Source organism: Pseudorasbora parva, chromosome 2 (assembly GCF_024679245.1).
Source record: "Pseudorasbora parva isolate DD20220531a chromosome 2, ASM2467924v1, whole genome shotgun sequence".
In the NCBI taxonomy this organism is placed as follows: Eukaryota; Metazoa; Chordata; class Actinopteri; order Cypriniformes; family Gobionidae; genus Pseudorasbora; species Pseudorasbora parva.
In genome coordinates, this window is record NC_090173.1 from 58,010,215 (window position 1) to 58,028,007 (window position 17,793).

The 17,793-nt window shown below is 37.8% G+C and overlaps 1 pseudogene; it reads right to left on the reverse strand.

Annotated features, from left to right (window-relative positions):
- LOC137049275 (voltage-dependent T-type calcium channel subunit alpha-1H-like) overlaps positions 1-17,793 on the reverse strand; it is a 49,370-nt pseudogene that overhangs the window by 22,084 nt on the left and 9,493 nt on the right.

The window sequence follows — 17,793 nt, forward strand, 5'->3', positions numbered from 1 at the left end:
GGTTTGGTCTTCTATTTAAACTAAAATGGTCTTCTATTAACCGACCACACTATATTATCATAGCAGGATACGATCTTGACGCTGACCCCATATGCACTGTGCAAACGTCCTCTGTTGGCTTGTCATGCAGGCGTTGCGGGAATCTCATGCAGGAGCATGCTGCAGTCCATCACAATCCAAGGCTGACTTTAGATTGGTGCCAAAATGAGCACGTTTTTTTAATTTAATTTAATTTATTTACTCAGCCTTATGACTGCTTCTGCCTTTAAAAAAATGATCTAGCTTTCTCTCTCAGGCTCTGGAAGCAGGCAGTGCTCAGAAAAATAGACTACCGACCAGACCCGCAATTCTCCTTACTCCTGCGCTTTTTCTCCAGCAGTTTCTGCCTCTTCTCCTCACGCAGACGTGCCTCCTCTTCCTCCTGGTCCTGACGACACTTGTGGAAGTTCTCCACCAAAATTCCCACAAACATGTTCAGCACAAAAAAAGCTGACGAGCAGCAGGAAAGAGATGAAGTAGAGGAGCATCCAGGGGTTGTGATTTCGTTGAGGCTGCAGGAGTGAAGGGCGGGAAGATGGAGGACACATCCATCATATGACAAATTAGAAACGTCATGTGAATTTATAAATACTGAAACAGCACCAGCTAAAATGAGCAAAGCAGATCCAAACCTGCTGGTCCACCCCGACAGCATCCAACCCATCCTACATTATATTGACCCATCCATCCTTACAGGAGAGGATGAACAGTGACACGAGAGCCTGTGGAAGAGAGACAGTAACCAGAAAAATCTTTATTTGTTCATAGTGACAGTCTCAGGATAATTTCAAACAAATTACGTTTCTATAATATTAAATAAACGTTTTCTGACTGGAGGTCCTATAAAAACAAAAAGGCAATATGACCTCACTTTTTCACTCAGCCAGTTGCTTTCCCTGTTGAAAAAACAGCATATGCTGGTTAGGTATGTTTTGAAGCATGACAGCTGAAACCAGCTCAAACAGGCTGCCATACTTCAAAACATAAGAAGAGTTAATATGCAAAAAAACGATAAATAGTATGTATAAAAAATACAAAAAAACTGAACTGACTGCCATGTGTTATTCTCCACTTATTACACGGCTCTGTGAAATACTTGATTCTGATTGGTCAATCGCTCATTCCAGCGGTACGTTATTTCCAGATAACAACAGCTCATACAGGTACTACGAGTTATCTTGACCGGTACTATTTCTATGCTTAACGCTGGCACCATCTTGTGGCTGTTAAAAACTTAAACAGCCATGGCTACAATGGAAGACTTCAAGGCGGGTTTCCTTTATAACGTTTTTAATATAGATATTTTTCTTACACAAACGCATCGATTGGAATCAGAAGGCTCTTTTAACCCATCGGAGCCGTGTTGAGCACGTTATTTGACGGACAGCTGCATTTTTTATGGACTTTAAAAACAGCTACAACTACTGCTTGGATTAACGTTAGCCTGAACTAGGGATGGGTATCGTTAAGGTTTTGACGGTATTAATACTCTTAACGATACTGCTTATCGGTCCGGTACTTTAACGGTATTCTTATCGGTACTTTTTGAGATTTACTATATATATATATATATATATATATACCCCATACACACACACAATTAATTATATAGGCCTACACAGTGCTTTAAATTCAGGAAGAATTCTAGTAATCAAAATCAAATGTAAAATAACACTGCATAGTTTATCATAGATAGGATAAATTAATGCTTATTAAAGCTGAAGTTATTCAATCAAGAGCTGTGAGTGATTTTCTCTTTGCATTTGGTTGTTTAATTCGCAGGAATTCGTCAGCATGTTTATTTACACTGCTGCCTCTTTAAGACAGACGTGCAGATCTATAGGCGACTGATAATAGGCAGGTGCACTACATTTTCTCCCAACTATCCATAATAACAACGTCCATTTTAGACACAAACTGTGTTTAAGAGACTCTCCAAGCCGGTCGTTTTGACATAGATGTTTGTGTTCCTTTGATCGTTTAGACGCGAGTGTGAAACCGAAAGTGTGATTTGCTCGTCTCGTTGCGGCTGTTTCGGAGCGCGCGCCGACTTGGGAACAATCTCTTGCGCATATTTTTGTGCTTTTAATCGCTCTTTTTATTATAAAACATGTCCCACAATTTACCAGCAGTAGACTGTATTTTACAACAATCACCGATCGTGCTGATTCTGTTTGAGTCATAGGGAGAAATGACAGCGTAGACTACTGCTGCAAAGGGAATTAAGTTGCGCTAGACATAAATATTAAAATTATATTCTTGGCCAAAATCTAAAGCCAAAATCTTTGCCAAAGAAGCCAAAATCTAAAATAAAATCACATTATCACAATCTAGTGTAACCAGGCTATGTTTGAATGTTTAGTTCTGTCCTCCGTCATCACTCAACTCATTAGGGCTGTCGTTTTGCGCTCTCTCTCTCTCTCTCTCTCTCTCTCGCTCTCTCTCTCTCTCGTCACGTGTATTTTCAAAAGTACCGACAGCAGAACCGATAACGGCCGAGCTTATCGATACAACGGTCTTTCAAAATTCAGCCCCGGGGCCCGTTTAATACCGGGTTTCGGTACCCATCCCTAGCCTGAACTTTTTTAAATATAACTCCGATTGTATTTGTCTGAAAGAATAATGTCATAAACACCTATAATGACTTGAGGATGAGTAAATCATAGGCTTGGGTTCATTTTTGGGTGAACTAACCCTTTCAGCATTCATTTTCAACATTTAGCAGCAATAGATAAAGGCTTAAAGCAGGTTGGAACTGTTTTTGTTCGTGGAAGCTTTGCGTAAGAGCTAATAAAATATTTAATCTCAAGAAAATATTTTTTATTTGAGACTAGTAGCCGTGTAATAAGCGGGATAATATACACCCAGCCGGTTGTTATCGCAGAATAAACCCCTTCAGAGTGATGCAAGATCCTGATCACTCTGTCTGGGTTTATTCTGCGATAACAACCGGCTGGGTGTACATTATCCCTTACATATATAGCACGTTCTGACCCCTAAACGCGTTTTGTAACAAAATCCAGTATTGTCCACAATCAAGGCATGGCAAGTTCACGTTCTACAGCAGAAACCGACAAGCACCCTTGTTTTTTGTGAACACAACTTGTTAAGTCTGTCAATCAGTGAATCAGCGTGCAGTATTCCACTCAGTTACAGGCTGTGCTTGCTGAAAGAAGTTTCGTCTGAGTTTCTTCAAAGATGACTAAAAGTGATCGAGGATGGATCATTTTGACGAACTCAACGAAGATATCTTCTTTGGGGCGTAAAAGGAACATAAAAGCTGAAACTTTTTTCATGGAACCTTGCTAAAGCAGCTTGTTATATATATATATTTTGATATATATATTTTGGTTAGTTGTTATTACTTAATCAAAACAACCCAATGGCAATTATTTAAGAAAATAGTTCTGTTTTTGCAAATGGTCTCTTCCCTAACCAGCATATCCATTTTTTTCCCCAATAGAGTTATTATGCTTCAGTATGTCAAACCAATGAATAATGTGTAGTGAATAACAATTACCTCTCCCAAGTTATCGAAATTGTACTCTCTTTTAGTCCATTAGTAATTTGCATCATCACAATCAACCTTATTAGTGATGTTTTTGGTGTCGGAACCTTCGCAATGGAAAAATTTTCCTTTGAAGAGCTGTGATAGATAATATCAATACTGTTATCAAAAAAACAAACAAACTCATATTTCTGTTGAAAAGCACGTAGTGTGTTGCAACTGAAGCAATTACCTGAACTCCAAGAATGCCAAAGATAATAAAGAAGGCGCAGCAGATCAGTACAATGTTCCCAATGGGCTTCAGGGATCTTATTAGTGTTTCCACCACCAGCTTCAGTCCAGGAGCACGATTAATCACTCTATTTAAGTGAAAAGTAAAGATACAACCTATTTCTACCTGTTTGGATTGCAGTAACATTTTTGAAATGGTACAATAGACTGGGTTACCTTTTGGTCTTACCTCTAAAATAAATTGAAATAGACTTAAGGCCTTTGCACACTGAATCCGAAATTCGCATGCAAAATTTACGCACGTCAAAAAATAAATTTGACCTCACGTTATGTCAATCATGCTTGCACACTGCCTCCGAAAGTTTCGTCAAAAAGAAATTCAGAACAGGAGACGTTTTGACAACTCAGAGCCACCACACATTTTATTCTAGCAAAAATACCACAAATTTGATTATATCACAGCTATAATTATAGCACAGTCTCTGTAAAGCTGTGTGTGTGTGTGTGTGTGTGTGTGTGTGTGTGTGTGTGTGTGTGTGTGTGTGTGTGTGTGTGTGTGTGTGTGTGTGTGTGTGTGTGTGTGTGTGTGTGTGAGCCTGTTTATGTGGTTTATGAGGACACAAATTTGTATAACTACATGGGTATTACACTGGTATTATCCTATAAATGTGGTTTATGAGGACATATCAAATGTCCCCATAATTCAAATGGCCTTAAAAACATACTTAATGATGTTTTTTTGAGAGAAAAAAGCAGAATGTTTCCTGTGATGGGTAGGTTTAGGGGCAGGGGCAGTGTAAGGGGATAGAAAATACGGTTTGTACAGTATAAAAACCAGGGGCGAGGCTACATAAGGGCCAGGGTGGCACTGGCCCACTCAGATTGACGGCTGGCCCACCCAATCAGAACAGACAAAAAAAAAAAAACATTGGGATAGCAGAACGAATATGCCTATGTGACAACACAAATCACTTAAACACGTACAAAAAGTTTCATTAAAAAATAGGGCTGTCAAATATGTTAATAACACGTTAACGCAAATTCATTTTAACAGCACTAAATTTATTAACGCAACGCGCATTTTCTGTTTGATCTGTGGCATAGCCCGTAGTTGGAAAAAGTGAGAGCAGTCAGACGCAAAGGATGCAGCAGCAAACATTAATAGGGAAAGAAAAGGGTTGACATTAATATTCTAAGCCAAAAGTGCAGTTATTGCCTACAAAAGCTACCACATAGCCTAAGCTACCACCTTTTTTGTTTAACTTTTATTAGACTCCAGAAAGAAAAGTGCGTTTTTTTCACAGAGCGCATTCTCTGCAGTCTGAGCGCGATGCACTGCAGCTCACTCTCGCTCATGTCTGAGGTAAATCATTATCACCGATTACAGTACACCTGTTTTATTGAACTAAATACATTACAATCGGCTAAAACGAATGCACAGGTTACTTTCCTGAACAAGCGCGCTCCCGAGTCCATGTTCTTCACACTGTCCCCAGTTCGGCGCGCACACGCAATACACTGGCAGTTCAATAGGGAGCGCGCGTCTCTTAAAGGGGCCGCACTATATTCCTACTCGTTGAATGTGGACCTCCTCCGGGTGTGGTGTGGTTCTGGTGCGCTCACTGGTACACATTACCAATTTTTCATACGAACTGTGCCCTGCTCTGAATTAAACTGCAGGTGTAAAAACTCCCTTTAAATTCTTAAAATGAGAGAAATCACTACTTACACTTAATTTTAAAGTTTAGGCTTAAGAGACATGAACAATTTCTTAGATAAACATCTATGACCTTTGATATGTCTAATCTTCATGCTGTATTGATTATTATTGAATAAGTATGGTTTCACTAATAATAAATGTACATTTGCATAAAGCATGCAAATTTGTCCATACTCATGTTGATTAGAAAAACTTAATTTTAGATTTACAATTGCTAAAAATGTGTGATTAAATTGTGATTAATCGCGAGTTAACTCATGACAATCATGCGATTAATAGCGATTAAATATTTTAATCGATTGACAGCCCTTAAAAAATAATTACGGTAGAGCGAAAACATTTTCATATAACTGCCTTATTGCAACAGCCAATCAATAAGCTTAGTAGTAATGTTTAGCCAATCACGTATTGTTGAGGGGATGGGAAGATGAGTTTACGTCTGCTAGTGAAATAAACTTTTAACACAGGCCACGATGCATAACACAAGACGAAATTCTCACAGGTTAAGCTGCAAATACATGTTTGATAACAGTTATACTGAGTTGCATTAGTGACAAGAACTGGTTATTCCATTTTAAAATGAACCCAATTACTGAACACTGATGTCTTGTCACAGTGGTCATATAGCAGCACATCTATATTTGTCTTCCTTGCAATAGGCTTTGTAGCTGCTTGTTATAAATTAATTTTGTATATATGAATTATATGAATTTGTTGGCAAAAAAGAAATCATATATAGCTTATATTTACTGTCAAGTGATTTTGTCCCATATTGTTAAATTTGTGTAATTTGAGAGTAGTCATTGAGGTCCACCCTATTCCACCAAGGTCCACTCAGTTAAACATTTCTGGCCTCGCCACTGATAAAAACCATTACGCCTATGGAGAGTCCCTGTAAACCACATAGACCAACGTGTGTGTGTGTGTGTGTGTGTGTGTGTGTGTGTGTGTGTGTGTGTGTGTTTTGAGGTATAGAAGGACAGATTTCAAGACATTTCAAAGAGCAATGAGGACCCTCTGGTATATGAGGACAGTTGGCTGTCCTCATAAACTAAACCTTATAAAACGTTTTCTCAGCATGTTTTAATACCTAAAAAGTGTTTTTCTCAAAAGACTTTGTATACCAAAAACCTGACATAAGTTGTATATTTGTGTGTCCGCCACTGCCCCCTATCGGTTGTTGTGGTCCCTGCATGCACGACACTCAGGCGCGGGAAATTATACACAAGCGCGGGACATTATACACAACGCGCGAAAATAGACGCTAATTCAACACTGCGCATGCTCATATTTGTATAACTCATTTTGATTGGCTGGATGGAAGAGAGCGTCGTCAAACTACAGCTGATTCAGTTTCCCGGGAGTTCCGGATATGCACGTTGTGGAGAGCAGGTAAGAAAGCAATAACAAAACGTTTTAATAGGTTTCAATAACAAGTATGGTTATGATTATGGTTATGGTATTTAGCAGACCCTTTTGTCCAAAGAGACATACAAATAACAACAATACAAAGTTAAACTTAATAGTAAAACGGGTCATTCCACGAAATTTGTCAACTGACAAATTAAAAATAAAATAAGTTTATATAAGTTTCCATTTGTTTTAAATATCCATGAAATGAAGACAGATTAAAAGGACAATAAGTTGTATTGTGCCATCTCAGGCTATGTATTATATTTAATTTTATGACTAGGCCTACTTATACATCATGTTTTTATATTTTGTCATGCTTGTTACAGATATGCGTTATATCTGTAATTTTAGTATTTTAGTTCCTCTTTTCACTGGGATTGTTTCATATTTGGGATTTTTTTTTCAATATTACATTTGTCATTCAAATTATTAAGAACATACACATTTTGGAGGTTAATCACATATAAATTAGAAATATATATATATATATATATATTTCTAATTTATATGTCATTAACCTCCATGTGTATGTTCTTAATTTTTTTTAAAGGAGGAATTAAAAGAAGGTCATTGTCAAAAAATACCATATAGATAGGGTTTCAATGGAAAAACATAGAAGGCCATTACACATATAATGTTTATACTTTTTATGAAATTAATGACAGTAATAGGATTGATGTAGTAGTAACAGGACTGAACAGAGTGACCGCACACATTCTTCAGTAGCCTATACACTGCACATATTTATTTACATAATGTAAAGTTTTTACTTTTTTGAATTGCATTATATTGTTTTGCACTCATAGTTATAATAGTGAAGCACATTACATTTCACAGACAGGGTTTAGACTCTGTCAGGGCCAGAATTAGGACATTTAAGTAGCTTTTATAAACATGCCTTAGAAAGACATTACTGGTGTGCATCATGAGACAAAACAATGGCACTGACATATTTTAAGATATCTTAGTTCAAGTTGCTTTTAGTTAAAACAGCTCAGGCATGCATCTTAGTCTGGGACTAGCTTAAGCCTTGTCTGTGAACCTAAGGCTAATGTTTTAGGGTATTGAAATTAGACCCTTGTTTGTCTGTGTATGTCTCCTCACAAAACTTAAAAGGTGTCAAAACCCTCAGTCTAGCCTTAACGACACCATGACCGGCGACCAGTGATTATGACCAGTGGTTCTGAAATTAAAAATGAAATTTTAGTTACTAGTGGGCCTGTCTGTTGCTGTATTCTACACTTGGACATGTATTCATTATTCTACATGTAGAATTGAAAAAAAAGCACAGCGTTGCATAGTACCAATTTATAGGATTAATTCAATGTTATGTGATTATTTGCAGTGCTGAGTAGTATCATATGGAGCCCAATGTTTTCTCTACAGACTTATTCAGAGGTGAGTCCCTGCTGGAATAAGCAATTCCTGGTAAATACTGAGGTCTTGCAAAGCACTGCCTTCATGTCCTGTGTTCTCTTCAACAGACACAGAGTTGAGAGCACAGTGTCAGTCATCCAGACCCACACCAGACAGCCCTGAGCATGAGGTTAGTTTGAATTCAGCTGTTTATTAGGGTATGGATGAAAGTTTAGAAATGATGTTTCGTAAGGGACACATTTATCAGTTAATTACAATTATACTGCGGGTACAGTATGAAAATCTTTGTCGGTATGGATAGTCATCATTTAACATTGTGTTCCCCTGTCTACATCATTTTGAGTGTCATAAACTTAAAGGTTTGGGTGAGGGTGTCTCTGAGGTGAATGGACACTAGCTGTTGATGCCGGTTCATCTTTGCATATTGCTCTTCTTTTTTAGGTGCATTGGCCCTCATTTATCAAAAGTGCGTACACCAAATATCCAGCGTACACCTTGCGTACACCCAAACCCACGGTGACTTTGAGATTTATCAATATGGACGTTAGCATACGGCACGCTCAAATCCTACGCCAGCTCAGGAGGTGGTGTACGCACGTTTGAGTTAGTGGGAAAATGCGCAGAAAAACAATTCCTAACACCACAAAACGCACTGACAAGATATGCTGTATTATGACCCACTGTAAAAAAACAACAACAAAGTAATTATAAACTTCAGTGTTTATTTTTGTGCAACATGGACTTCAATGTTTAATTTGTGTGACTATACCAAAGCGTTTGATTTGTAGGCCTGTATTCCTCCAGACGCGAGCCTGTGCGCTTTATCTGACGTTTCAGGCCCGTCTGGCCCGGCAGCTGCGCACGGACTGGGACTAAAATAATTCAGACTGACAAAATAATAAAAATGACATTCTTCTTCTTTTAAATAATACTAATAATAAAATAAATAATAACAACATTCTTCTTCTAAATAACAATAAGCGTCATTACTAATAAAAATCATAATAATAAGAAGAATCTTTCAAATTGTCATGCTATTATTAATTTGAACGAATGGTACTCCACATCACATCATCATCACTATCGTACACCCCAATAGCCTACATGTGCCGTTATATGAAATTAAATGCTAATTGTTTCAAAACATGTTCTGTAAAATAATGCATTGTGATAATTTAGCATCCAAACAGCTGTTTAAACTGCTGGAGTGCGCTTCTCAACCCCCACACTAACAGTAGCTACTCGTAATTTGTGTCCACATTTTGTTTTTTTGGGTGCCTTTATTCCCACTCTTTATACTCTCAAATAAAACTATTTCGCTCTTTTCCACTTCCCTGGTGACGGTCTCGATGGACGCGTCTCAATCATCTCAATAGTTCAGTAGTCAGAGCACTGATCAGGGAGTCAGCCCGTTGACTTATGTCCTAATCAGTGCCCTGACTAGTGGACTAGTGAGATGATTGAGCGCGCCCGATCTCCACGTCGGAGAAGTTTCGCTTCTTTTGCCGTCTTCCGTGTCTCCATGGCGTAAAATTAGGGTGTGCGGGAGGCGGAGCCTTGAATATATAGGGGCGTGTTATTCTAATGACGATTGTTTTCAGCTGCGGCATTTATCAAGGGCAGGTATTGCGTACACCTGGATTGCAGAGGTGCGCACAGCTTCATAAATCAGGCGGTGAGAGGAGTGTAAGCATAATCTTACGGCAACATATACGCCCGTTTCTAAGCAAGATTGATAAATGAGGGCCATTGTGTCAGAGGTAAATGTGGCACCTCTTCTGCGAAAGAGAGGATTGGAGAAGTTGGTGTCCGGCACCAGGATGTGTCAGCCCCTGTGTTCTCAACAGACAGTGGTCAGTTATTGATTTGAGTAAATGTTGTTAACTTCTGCTAAGGGGTTTGTGGCAATATCAGTCCAATTTTAGATTATTATTTTGTGTCTTGATGGATATTTTGAGTAGAATTTTGTCTGTCAGGGATGTGAGATGGGCATGTTTATGCCTATATGTGGTTTTATGACTTGAGGAAAGCCAAGCACTGAATCTCCCTGTGTTCCCTTGAACAGAAACCGAATGGAGATCAGCGTGTCAATCCTCCAGAACCACACCAAACGTCTCTGCTTGTGAGGTGAGTCTGAATCTATCTGTGTTTTGATATTGACAATGGTTAGAAGTACTGTGATGTTCCATGGAACACAATTTTCAGTGTTCCAGTGAACATCTTGCAGCTGTGGTGTAAATGTCCTGTATTCAGTACGGATGGTCTTTTCTAACCGCGGTGTCCCCTCAACACTGGTGTTTGTCTGAGTGTGCCACACACTGGGGGTTCATCAGTGGAAGACTCAGGGTTTGAGCTTGGATGTCATTACAAGTCCAGAGGGCCGTGTCCTTGCATACCTTGAGTTTGTCTGTGTTACATGCACACATGAACACAGATGATCAAGTTTTAAATTTTTACAGCATTGACCGAAGTTGTAGGCTAAAGCTAACTGAAAAAAGAAAAGGCTCTGAGATGGAGTTTCCTTCCCCAATGAACTTCGGTCAATGCTGTACCTATTATTCTCCTCCTTCTTCCTTGCCACAGCACTGCCCCCTCTAACAGCAAGGGAAGGGTTTATTTATCCTGGACTATCTATTTAAGTAAAGCAAGAAATATAAAAACAATTGTAATAAAATAAAATAAAGGTAAAAAAGTAAAACTCGATCATCTGTGTACATGTGTGTGTGTGTGTAACACAGACCAACTCAAGGTATGCAAGGACACGGCCCTCTGGACTTGTAATGACATCCAAGCTCAAACCCTGAGTCTTCCACTGATGAACCCCCAGTGTGTGGCACACTCAGACAAACACCAGTGTTGAGGGGACACCGCGGTTAGAAAAGACCATCCGTACTGAATACAGGACATTTTCACCACAGCAGGGGCGGAGCGGGGGGGTGGCTAATTGGGCTTAAGCCCCGAATCTTTTAGTTAAAAATAAAATAAAAAATACTTAAACGTTGCTTCATTTCCTCTCAGTCTTTCGGACTGGAGCGGCAAAAAATGAAACAAAAGCTCTATTACCGTGTGTGTGTGTGGCTCAATAAATCACAAAATAGCCTTTTCCTATTTACATGATGTGATGTGTATAGTCACAGCAATCGTATAAACGTATACATACTGGGCACTATATTCTCAGAAGGCAAAGCACTGCTCTACTTCTGGAGTGATTTGCTCGCAGCACCTGAGAAGCCCCGCTGTTACTTCCATCAACAAAACCAACGTGACTAGGTAGCTAGTAGCGAATGTGACTATTGATCATGGCTGACTTTGAGGAATTTTCAGAGGATTCTTACTTGGTATCAAACCAAAAACCAGAACCATATCCAGAACCAAACAGCAGGCCTATGGGTTGTTTTACCCTAAAGTTTAGCTTTTGGTGTTACACAAAGCCTTTAAAAGGTAGATATTATTTTGTTCCAATAAAATGACAGCAGGGATGGTGAAGAATGATTTTTCTCACATCTTGCAGCTGTGGTGAAAATGTCCTGTATTCAGTACGGATGGTCTTTTCTAACCGCGGTGTCCCCTCAACACTGGTGTTTGTCTGAGTGTGCCACACACTGGGGGTTCATCAGTGGAAGACTCAGGGTTTGAGCTTGGATGTCATTACAAGTCCAGAGGACGGTGTCCTTGCATACCTTGAGTTTGTCTGTGTTACACACACACTAGGGCTGTGCTCAGAATATCGATACAACGATAACTTGCCATAAACTCCTGACGATGCGCGTATCGATACAGTGTGCTTTTGAATTTGCTTGGCAAAGGTTTTTTTAGTCATTGAGCATTGTTGACATGCTTCAGTGTCACTATAAATTACACTATAATTTAGAGCTGGGGAAAAAATATTTAAATTAAAAGAATGGTCAACCTGTTTTCAGTTGATAAATAAATGGAACATTGCAGCGCGCCTCACATCCATTAAATCGCTTTGTGCTTTGTTAGGCCTACTATTGATTAAAAAAAAGTCTAGGATTCCAAATTACGTCCATTTTATTATGAAATTCAAAAACATAAATAGCGTTTTGGCACTGTGGCATGAGAACACTCTGGTTTAGCTCAAGAGAAGCGGCTGTGACCTGATCTTCTCTTCCGCCAGTTACAGAGCAAAATAAACATGAATGGATATCTAACGTGTGTTAAAAAATAGAGTACAGCCTACCGAAATCCATATCATGTCACATGGAATTGCTTCACACATGGAAGGACGTCAGTAAAACGGCTTTTAAATCATGTCATGTAACGTCACATTTACCTCAACCATATCCAGTGTCCATAAACTTGTTAGCCAGCTAGAAAAATTAACTCTAGAGGGGAGCATTTTGCTGAATATATGCACCATATTACATATTCATTATCACTTTAAAGGTTCTTCAATATTTTATGCATGTTTGAATTAATCTGGCAAGTTATGACAGCCACCATTTAAATGTTTATATTTCAAAACAAATTGGAGTAGAAATATGATTATGTAATTTGTAAAGTTAATATTATAATTTTATTTATAAACATTGTGTTAAGTGTTTGTACAAATCAGTTAATTTTTACCTTCAAAATGATAGTAGCTACAACTGACTCCCATAGTTTACAGCATTAGTTAAGACGTTTGTTTTCCTTGAGAAAATGTTCCATGTATTGTACCCGATATATATCCAAAATAATTAATATTGAACAAAGCCATTCCAAGCTTTTTTGTGACAATTTATTTTATTTAACTCCAAAACAAAATATATATTTTTTTACAACTGTTATAACACTGGTTATTCAATTAACAGATATTGCTGGCGATACACAGCCCTAACACACACGTGCACAGATTTTTACCTTTTTAATTTTTTTTTTCACAAAATTACTTTAATTTTTTAGAATTGTTTTTACTTTTTCTTTACTTAAATAGATTAAGGTTAATCAACCTATTTTCTTGCAGTAAGAGGTTATGTAGTGCTGTGGCTAGGAAGAAGAGAATAATCAGTTTCCTTGCCCCTATCAGTTAGTTACCCGCTGCTTCACTAGTGGTCTGTATTGTAGAAAATTGTCTCATTCCTCTTCCTACCTACAGCACTCGCTGTCTTCAAACAACAGGGCTATAGGTTGATTTACCCTGAACCTGGAGTTTAACTTTTAGTGTAAAGCAAAAAAATTGATTGGTAGAGATCCCAGTTGGCAATTTTTTTTAATGTATTTTTTTTTATTACAGATAATAGAAGTTAAGCAGGGTACATCTTAATTTAGCTTTAGACATAGATTCATAAACTATATTTGTTGTGTTTTTTAAATGCCAGATGAAGGTTTACTTCATTATTTAGAGGAATTGTTGTCTTTGCCATCACAATTGTTCCAAGAATATCTTCCTCTTTTGTGTGTGTGATGAGTGACGCTCCAACAGTTAGCCAAGCTAAACATAAGTCACAAGAATTTAATGGATATGCTTCGCTATTATATCACAAAAGATCTTGAGATACTTTTCCCCCCTTTTCATTTCTGCTGAGGGATTAGTAGAAAAGGTTTTACGAAAGTACTATATACTAGCATACGACTACCTAACTTGAATGAAATGTTATGTATGAACTTCACTGAAGACAGAATCAGCTTTGTTTATGTGAATACTAGACAAAAAAAATTGGATTTTGACATCCGTCTTCTTCCATTTTGCTCTAAACTATAAATCAGTGTTTAATAAATGCTGTGAAATCATTGAACTTCACGAGACTCTACAAGAGTGATTCCTGAAAGGCTTTCTGCAAAAACCCAAACACCTTTAAAAGAAGAAAAAAATCATCACTGACTTTCAAAGCTGCGACAGAAACGACTTTCCACTTCGAGGACCTTGATAGAAATGTAGTGGAGTTAAAAGGACGATATTTGTCTTTCAAATGTAGTGAAGTTAGAGTCATAAGTTTACAGAAAAAATTATACTCAAGTAAAGTACAGATACTCAAAAAGTGTACTTAAGTACAGTACTCGAGTAAATGAGCTGTTACTGTCCAGCTCTGCATAAGTAGTTTAATTTCATACCATGGGTCAGTTCCAGACTCACACCTATAAAGCATAAAAACATGTTGCTTGAATGTTTTATCAGTTTAAACCATTGTGGTGGAAAACAATGGAGTGGCAGATACTATGATGTACAAGGCAAGGGATTTTGCAAGCGGAGGCACATGGCCGAGAACAGAAAGCATAGTGCAAACTAGTCGCCTTTTGGCAAAATGTTCTGTTTTATGCATCTGAGTTGATGATAGATCAAGTGGACTTTTCAAATGGACTTCAAATTTAGTTTGGCTAATTGAGATGATAAATATACTGTATATAAAAGGTCATGATGAACAAATACTTTAGGCCTAATAAATCCAGACCTAATTCAATAGATCCACCAAGCAATTGGCAATCCAAATGATTGTAGGCGTCACCACACCTTTCCAATTACTTTTTGGAATAATCTTTTATTTTATTCTCACAAGCCTTATTAATGAATGTAGGATAAACATTTCAGCATTTCTGTTCCACTTTAGACCATTCTGCCAGAAGTCTTTGAGCCAAGGATGCATTCTGAAACATAGCCTATATGGTCTCACACTTTGCATATTACACATTTAAAAAAAAAGATTCAGTGTTTGGTCAGGTCAGGCTACTAATGTGTGCCTTTTATAATAACTGTTTTATTAATGAGAATCTCAAATCTCGATGGTTAGGTTGATGCCATATATCATATCTGTAGGTTTAAAGCTGTTTGTATCTGTCTGGAAATCCCATCAGAATGTACCAATGGAACAGTAATCTCCCAGAAAAATCTGATTTTTGGCGTTGGTGAATTTAATGTATGATCTGTGGGATCACTACCGATTCAAAGTCCGTTAAAAAGAATGTAATGTAAATGCTCTGCCACTCCTGTGAATTTTCCCTTAATGGTCGAAACCTTTTGTACTTTGTCTGAATGGAAAATGTTAGACTCACTCAAACTGTGCATTTGTACTGAACAGTTAATTTTGTTAGCATTTCTAGATTTTTGTTTGTTTTTTTGGTATGTTTCTTAAGTGTGAAGCTGTTTGCATTTAATAAGAAAACGAGTATGTCATTGGTCAGCGTGGGAAACTGATTAATTGTTGTCTAACGCTGTAGTTTGCCTAATTTTGTCTGTTAAGAATGCTGTGTGTGGCATAAAATCTTATTATGATAATTACATTTTAAACAATATTACTAATCTTTAATACATTTTACCGTGGTTTATCATAAAACCGGTAATCATTCCATTCCTAATTGTGACATACATGCTTTGTGGCTAGTATTTTGTGTTAAATCTACATAATTTCCTAGTAAAATTATCAGTGAAGGTATTGTTGCGCATATTCATGCGCAACTTCATCTGGTTCAACAACTTTGCCATGAGTATAGTTTATAGAATTGGCTGTCTGCAGTTTTACATGTATCCCCTCCATGTTCATGGTGTTTGATTGGTGGGCAGACAGGCTCTTTAAGGCCATACATTTATACTGTGCAATATATTTCTTCAGATGACCAGGGGAACGCAGCCTGTGTTACTTCTGGTTAACCTCATCTCCCTGACTCCGTTACTCAAGGTATTATTTAAATGTGGTGCCATGTCCATCACTAGGCACACTTGCTAATGTGCAGTCAACACTTCCATTATGTATTACTTTTGGTTAGACATATAAATCATATAAAAAAGCTGAATGTATTTTGTTTTTAACAAGCAGTGTAATGAAATGACATGTTAATGAAATCAAACTTGATTTTTAGCATATCTAAAGTCTATTATCACACTCATTTTGTCTAAAAAAGTACCAGCTTGTTTGGCAATTTTGAACAGCAACATTCCTACCTGCAAGTACATTTTTCAGGATCTTTTATCTTTCTTAATCTTCTAATCTTTTTTTTTTTTAATTGGTCAGGTTTCATCAAGGCGGTGTGTGAAGAAACCATGGTCTGAGGAGAAGATGCAAGCTGTGATGAAACATACAAGGCCTTTTACTGAAAACGCCATCACTGTCACTAGGTTTTTGAAGTGCAAGGAAAGACAACATGAATCAAATTTTGTACAGAGGCTTGGCCTTTAAAAGGCATTCAAATGCTAAATACTAAATAAACACTAAATGCACCTTTGGACAGCCTAAGCATTTACCTTTCTAGACATGTTTTAAAAGTTGATGTCCTATGTTCAGAAATGGTTTGGGTCAATTCTGGCAGGCTAGGTAGTCAAAATGCTGCTAACGCTATTTGGTCTCATCAGCTGTTTCTGCTCAGCTGAGATGCATCAGTCCATCAGCTGTTCAAACTCCCCTCACTGCTAATGGCCATGATATAAACAGCGCGCATCTTCAAACAGATTCAGTTCGCTCCCAACTGCTGTTGCTAGCTTATTGCTGCCCACCACCTCCCCAGCTCCTCCATGTCGTGTATAACGTGGCATTCTACTTTGTCATCGTTGCTGCTCTGTTCATAGGGGGAATAGTTCAGCTCTCACAGCCCTAAACTGTGCGAGCGTTCCCTAATGCTGCTGCTGTCCTCTGACTCTGATATTTCATGGTGCTCATGAAAGGTCAGAGGACTCTCTGAACAGAGCCATACCGCCAAAACATTCATTCAGAATTATCAACTTGAATTGTCATTTATTCAAAAATTCCTAAATCATTTTTTATTTGTTGTTGACTTAATAGACCTGACAGAACTTCATTTATTTTGCTCACTGGCAGTTTTTTAATGTCAGGATTCACTTTTATTTTCCTTTATTCATTTTTACAATGCTGTCCTTTAAGGAATTGATACTTGAGGTGACTAAATCAAATATAGTTCAGTGATTCAACAAATGTTGTGTTAATAGTGAAAAACCTAGATTATTATTTTCAAAATTTTTAGCTTAAATGCAGATGAGTTAAGTTGTCAAACATGAGGAAATCAACTAATGAGCTAAATATACTTGACCTCAGCGAGTTGCGATCCTATTTGCAATCTCCACAAAACAAACAAAAGAGCAGGCATAAATCAAGCATATAGCATTAGTTCTGGAAGGTCACGTTAGTCAAACTCACATCAGCTGTCTGTCAGCTGATCACCTCTACCTATAGGAATACGACATCTATCACCACACACGCACATATATATATATATAAAATTCCTGAATTATTTTGTACATTTAATATTGACATTAAGGATATCTGCAATACATTATGTTGGTTGTGTTCTGCTTACCCTAAAGGATGTTATCGTTGCTCTCCCTGCTCTTATCCATGCTAGGCTGCCCAGAACCACACCACCATTCTAAACTGTATACTAACAGTCAATCAATCATCTCTGACGATAGTGGTCCTGACAGAACTGTAATGCCATTAGGTTGTCTAAGAGAATTGAGGTTGTTTCAATGTATTAAGACTATAAACCTACGCTCCACAAACAGTAATGGTTGAAGTGGAGTGGGTGAGTGCATTTTCTTTAAAACTTTGACAATATCAAA